Raw genomic sequence first — 7,341 nt, 5'->3', positions numbered from 1 at the left:
AGAGGGAACAAATAGCGCGGACTTGGGTAAATTTCATTCAGGAATTTAATAAGAAATACCTTCCGCCCTTAGTCTAAGAGAAAAGGGAGGATGATTTCATTAGATTATGTCAGGGAACCTTGAGTGTATCAGAATATGAAATCCAATTCACTAAGTTATCTAAATTTTCCCCTGAGTTAGTAACTACGGAGCAAAGAAGAGTAAGGCGGTTTGTATAGGGATTAAATGTGGAAATCCAGGAAGCTCTTGCGGCAGCTCAAATCACTACATTCATAGAAGTTCTTGAGAAAGCCCAAAGGGTTGAAATTGCAAAGGCGCAAGTAAAGGCATTCCTAGCATGAAAAAGAAGTGCGCCGAGTAGTGAGCCTGAGGAACTTAAGGACACCGTACCACCTTCCAAAGCTAGAAGAGTAAACCTTCCACCTTACCCACCATGGATGCAAGGACAATATGAGGGAAGTTCAACAAGAGAAAGTCAGGTAGGAAGAGAACGACAAGAGGAAGTCTCTCTAAAGAATCCAATAGAAGCTCCTCGATTAGCTTGTGGTTACTGCGGGAAAACAAATCATACTAATGATGCATGCTGGTTAAAGGGAAAGAAATGTTTGATGTGTGGAAGTGCTGATCATCAACTTCACAATTGTCCAAAGAAGCAACAAAGAGGGTTGAATGTGCAGCAAAGGGATCAGATTACTTCTAGACCAAACCAAGAAAGAGGAAACAGATCCAGGGCATCAGCTAGAGTATACTCTTTAGATCAACAACCTATTCCAAAATCTTTTGAAGGTTAGAATTTCGAGGACGAAATTCTTTTAAGGGAGAGAGATTGTGAGATTTTGAAAAAAAATAAAAAATAAATAAATTCTTTTTCTCGTTTTGCATGCATTAAATAATATTTTGACTTACTCTAGTTTAAATCCTTTAATTTCTAAGGTATTTTTATGGTTGAGGTAAATTTTAATTGTTTGTTTTATATTGTAGTGCGTGTTTAGTTATAGTGCATTTTGGTAGTGTGGCTCACTAGTAAGTGTGTATTAAATTTAGTGGACATGAACGGATGTTATATGTGAGAACCCGAAAATTTTGTTAATATCTAGGCCTTATTTTCTTTCTTTGCACACGTTTTATATATTTTCATTAGTATATTAATTTTATAGATATTTTTATAAGTAAATATAGTTTTTAAATCATTTTTCTAGTATAATTTAGTTTTTGAAATATTAGGAGTGTATATTGGACGTGTGACCCGCTAGTGCGTTAAGTGCGATAAATTTGGCCAATTAGGTTAAGTTTTGCCTAAAGAGAGTAAATTACTAGGTGTTAGGAAATTATTAGAGGTTATCTAGATAAATTAACCATGAAGAGACAAGAAGATAGGTTTGAAATTAAAAGGGTGCTAGGTGTCGCGACATGACTGCATGTGGACTTTGACCACTATTTGCCATCTTTACTAAAAATCAAATTTGACCCAAAATCATCTTCATTTTGCTCCTTCTTGTCCGAGCTTCTTGAGAGGAAAGAAGAGAGAGACCATCAACTTATTTCTTCCATTTCTTGCACACAACTTGTGATCCAACCATTAAAATTTCCAATTACTCCATAAAAGTCCTTTGCTAGGAAGGATTAAAGAAGGTGGTGGAGTGATTTTAGAAGAGGAGGTTCTAAGTTGCTATTTTTCTTGAGTTTATAAGGTAAGTTGCTAAGAAATCCTCCCTTTTTTCTTAATAATGGTAAATTAGTCGTTGTAGTAGCTAAAAGTGCTATTTTGTGGAAGATTTTATGGTTGAAAGTAGAGTTTTGATAAAGTTTAGATTTATTGGTGATTTTTCTGATTTTATCTGATAATTATTGATTGGCCATGAATGATAGCTTGATATGGTGTAATATGGAGCTTGTGTACGTTAGTTATGGTTGTTTGCGGAAATTTCATATTTGTGCGGAAAATTTCAATTTTAGGGTTTCAAATTTGGGGTTTTTCTAGGGTTTGTTGTGGAGCTTTTAATTGGCTTTGATTGAAGGGTGTTATAACCATAATAAGGTGTGTCGTTTAGTCTATGATTGGTATATGTACTTGTGATGGGTTTTGGTGAAAATTGGTGATGAATGGTAGGATGGAAAATGTGAAAATTAAGGGGAAGTGCTGTCCAAAGTTGAGGAAATTGGGTACCTTTGAGTGGGGAGTGAAAGTGAGTAGAAACAAAAGGGTCTTAGGGTTGGTTGTGCTTAGTACCCAATGTTATTCCATTTCACTTCTTAGTTATATTTTGGTCTTGTATTGGTAGATCATTGAAGAGGTTATGACTCGTGCTTGAGTCTTAATTGTTGCATTCTTGCTTGTTATAGGTCGTGCCAGTAATACGGGGCCTACGTCGGAAGAAAATTTGTAAACTTGTTTACTTGAACCGGTGAGTGTACCCTTGTATGGTTTAATGCTTAAATGATTGTTTGTACTTGATTCTGTGAACTTGGTTGACTTGAATGAGACGAGAGTGTACTTCACCGCTCTTGTTCTCTTATCTGTATGACTGCTACTGTATAACTGTGAAACTGTACTTGTGCATGATTTGATGTCGTTTGGAGGATTGTATCCAATGACTTTATTGTGATATCTGAGCTCTTACCTCATTGGTCGTTATTCGGGTCAAGCCAACAAGGGCTTGGTCGGTTCGATAACGAACCAAGAGTGACTGTTAGTCGAGTGGAGTGTTATCTCCTCGACCCTGTGGTATACTCAAGTATTGCCTTCCCTGTTTCTGTGAGGTGTTCGGGCCCTGTAAGGGGGATGTCTGGTGGACGGAATGTGGTCTAAAGTGGGATCTACGGTCTTGTTCTTTTTTCAAATGTTGACGGAGGGTCAACAGGTTTGAGATCAAGTACGGCAAGTGGAAAGTGGCTCTTGAGAGCCGACTGTATCCTTTTAACCTTGGTTTTTGTGATGTAATCTCTTATGTGTTCCTTGATTAAGCATGATTATCTATGTGCATCTTGTTGGTACCTCACGAGCGTAAGCTCACCCTCGTTATCTTTGTTTTCCTTACAGGAACAACTTTTGGAATCACGTTTTGAGAAGCGAGTTGAGCTAGTTAGGCATTCTTTTGTTCTTTGTATAGCTCCTCGATAGTTGGGAAAACAAAGTGTATTTTGATCCTACGATTCCTTTTGACTTGTACATATACCAAAATACGTATTTCAAAGTGTTTTCTCGTGTATATGTGAACTATTCTCCTTTAGTAATGTATATTCATTAATGTTGGATAAAGTACTTGTTTTGGGTTGTGGTCCAATTGAGTATATAAGTTGAACGAGGAAGAAGAAATATTGGCGAGGTTATTGCTCACCAAATCCGGTCAAGAATCCGGCCAAGTTTTGGCTGGATACCTGGCCGGATATGCAGGAAAGATTTGAAAAATTTTCATTTTGGCCTCTGCCTCCAATCCGGCCCAGAATCCGGTCAGATTCCGGCCAGATTGTGACGTGGCAGTCACTGTTCATCCGCGGCTTGTTTTCGTTCTTCGTTTCATTTGTTTTATCGGTCATTGTAGCGCTCGAGCACTGTATTATCTTGCGAAACAAGTATTTCAGGGTGTGATTAGCTTAGTAGTCCTGGCAAGAGTTGGGCAAGCAATCCGCTAACCCCTTTGGTACACCCTAGGGGAAGGTGGGGCTGTCACATTATATACCAAGGAATATATGCCTAGAAGTGTTAAGAGTGAGCTAGAGGAACACCACATAGATGAGTGATTAGAAACTAAGAAGAAAGATCAAGAGATAAGCATTAGTCAAAGTAGTGCCACGTGTCGCGTTTTCATTTAATCTTGGAGCCCTTAAGTCTTCATCTTTATCACCTCATTTGGAGCACAAAACACCCTTCATTCTTTTCTTTAAGCTAGCCGAACCTCAAGAGGTGCAAAACCAAGCAAGCTAAGCCCATTTTTCCTTTGATTTCCTTCACCAAATCTTGAGAGATTTCTTCCAATTGCCAAAATCTACTCCGATTAACTTTGTATCTAAGGTGATAGCAAGTTAAGGGTAGTGTTTTGAGAAGAAAAGGGTTTGCTTTGCATGTTTTCAAGGTGTTGGAAGGTATAATCATCAGAAGCTCCTTTTGTTCTTTAATCTTGCGATTAAGTTGTTGGATAACTTGATTTTGATTGATTTTATGGAGATTCTTGCGATTTTAGGGTTGGGGTGATAAATTTCAGTTGTATTGATATTTTTCAGAATTTATATAAGTTATTTCATTTTTGATTTGACATTTATATGATTAGTAGAAGTTAGTTTAGTGTTAAGGTGGAATTTCTAGCTTTTAATCGCAATTAGTGATGGTTATATGCAAATTTTAGCTTAAGAAGTGTAATTTCAGTTCTGCCCTGTTTTTGGAATCAACTTGGGCTGCGAATTTCTCCATGTTTTTTACTGAATCAACTTTTGGACAAAACATGAAAGTTATCGGGATTTGAGTTAAATTTCTACCTGCAAAATTTCAGATCAATTGGATCATTTTAGCTTATGATTTGGCCAGAGCACTCCTGATTGAGCAAAAACTCTAATTTTCCTGACCTGTTTTTTATGTGCTTCTGACCATCCATTTTTTACCCTAAAAATGTGAGAAGTGGGTGTCGATATCTTGATGAGAAATGTAGGTCTATGTCTTAACTTTGAAACGCCATAAAATTTGCCTTAATCCGATAAGTGTAGCTTGAGTTATGATCAAAACACCAAAGGATGGCAAAGCTGCCATCTTCATTGTTTCTCTTTGCCTTTCTCTTGTTTTCCGTTTCCTTTGTCCGACTTAACATATACTTCTCAAGTATTCTAAACCTGATTTCTAACATTCTAAACAAGTATTCAAAACATGGTTTTTAGTTGCATATAGTGGCTTTGAACTTAACCGTTTTTTATCATTTTCTTTTACAAATTATGCGTGCACCTTGCCTATATGAGTTACTATACTTTTCATGCCTTTTTTCTTTGATATAGAAATATAAGTTATGCAGTTTGCACTCGTGTATGATTGGATCTTTGTGGACAATATTTAGCTGCAGATTTTGAGAGTGGCCAAGGTGCCGACCCTGAACTGAATTTTGATAAAACGTGACTTGTTTAGGGTGAGTGTTTCTTGCATATTTGTGTATTAAATGACTATGTACTTGTTGTGCATATTCGATTGAGTGTTAAATGCTTTCCAATAATTGCTAAATGAATTTTCGATGGGCGAGTATGTACTTTATCGCACTCGACCCAAGTAAAAGTGAATTTTCAATGATTGAATGCTACTTGTGCATGGATGTAAGCCTTTTGGCTGAACTGGACCCTTGCCCTTCGTTGCCAGTCGACCCGAGCTAGAAATGGATTCGGTCGGGCGACCGGTGACCCTGGGATAATGTTTGGTATACTCAAGTATAACCACGAAGGTTGGTGGAGAACTGGCCAGTGAATTGGCTAGTGGTGGGAAATGAAATCAATGAATGAATGTCAAGAACACTGAAGGAGTTTTCACTTGCAAAAATGTTTTCTAATATTGGAGGGATAAGGAAAATGGTTGGCGAATGAATGAACGAATGGCTCCACGTGAGCATGTATCCTTTTAATGAGTGTGTTCTCATCAAGGTTTGTAAAATCGGGATTCCACGTAGGATCGATTTTAGTTTCACAGAATCGGATCATAGGATCGTAAGATCCCACCAAAAGCTCCTAAATTTACTAAATTGATGAAATTGAAATTCATATACCATTTTGTACATCCTAAAAGATATCAAATAAATAAGTTACTCATAAATATATAACATTTTTACTTACTATCTGACAAGTAATAAAAAAGAGAATATAAACATGTTATCTGTCATGATTTCAAGTCTTAAAACCAAATGCTTCACAATTTACACAATTATAATTTCAAATATAAAATAATCATCAACCTTCACAAATACTAAAAAGCCAAACATCCAAAATGATTTTCAAGATCAAAATTAACTACTAAAATGTCATTTGTCAAGTTTAAACAAACATGAAAAAATAAAAATAAAATAGTAACAATTCATCGTTTTCAAGTATCATAATAATTCAGAAATACATTAATTTATAACCAATCATTGTCATCATTTTCATCAAATTCATTATCCCCATAATTCGTATTATCAAAATCATTATTTTCCCAATCATCTTCACCATCCCAATTCTCTTGGAATTCATCTTCGGCATTATCTTCATCACCATCCAAATTAGTATCATCCAAGTCATTAGTTCCCATTTGAACATCATATTAGAATCAATTTCAATTCCATGATCCCACCCGGGATCCAATCGAGCACCCGGTGCATTTTTTCTATTTTGTTTCTTTGAAGCAGATGAAGACATTTAAGCACTGCCAAATATATTAGAATATTCATAAGAAACCAAGAAATTTAGACCAGACCGGCACTTGATAAAAGAAAATAAAGCTAGCATTCAGAAAATAAGCTAGACCAGCCCAGCACAAGAAATGCAGTCTTATTACCAATGATTTTTGCAAGGCCAAGTGCAAATCCAATGAAAACATAGGTAAAGGACATAACAGAAGCAACAATAGAAGTTCAGAAATTAATGCCAAAACAGCAACAATCCATTTGTGTGCATTTTTCTGGAAAATAAAACAGTGTTGCTTCCTCATGTTTCGTGTATAAAAGTTCACAAAAAATCCAGTAAAAGAGACTTTTTCTCTTGACATCTAAACAAAATGTTGGATTTGTGTGTGCAAGGTCACATCATTAGCAAATGGCTTAGCAAATAATTCCGGTCCACAATGGGAGCTTATTGGCATAAATGTTTCTGTTTTGGTTGCATTTATCAAAATAATTTCATATGCGACCACGGGACATGATTTAAATATGTAAGTCCGCCAGAGACTTGCTAAAACATCTGCGCCTGTAGCTCAGTGGATAGAACGTTTGTTTCCTAAGCAGAAAGTCGTAGGTTCGATAGTGGTAATGTCTTCTGAATTCTGATTTAGTCTCCAATCATTATTACAAAATAATAATACTCCTAATTCCGATTTCTTCAACAAGTTCAGTGGGAAGATTTACGTGGTAGCAGAGTCTCGATTATCAGAGCTTCCTATGGAGAAGGCAAAAAAGAGTGTACCTAATGGACCCGTTAATGATTCTGAGAGCACAAATCCTAAGACAAAGTGCTGGTGCTTCAGAACCGTCAATAATTTTCAAGCAAGAAAACCAAATTTTCACAAATCCTAATGGACCCGTCAATAATTCCCTTCAACTCAATTCAATCAAAAGCAATATATGTTCAAATACCAAGAAAACCAAATACAAATCACAACTTTATCAATCACCATCTCCCAAAATA

The sequence above is a fragment of the Coffea arabica genome, chromosome 6e (assembly GCF_036785885.1).
Source record: "Coffea arabica cultivar ET-39 chromosome 6e, Coffea Arabica ET-39 HiFi, whole genome shotgun sequence".
NCBI lineage: Eukaryota > Viridiplantae > Streptophyta > Magnoliopsida > Gentianales > Rubiaceae > Coffea > Coffea arabica.
This window is presented reverse-complemented; position numbering follows the sequence as displayed.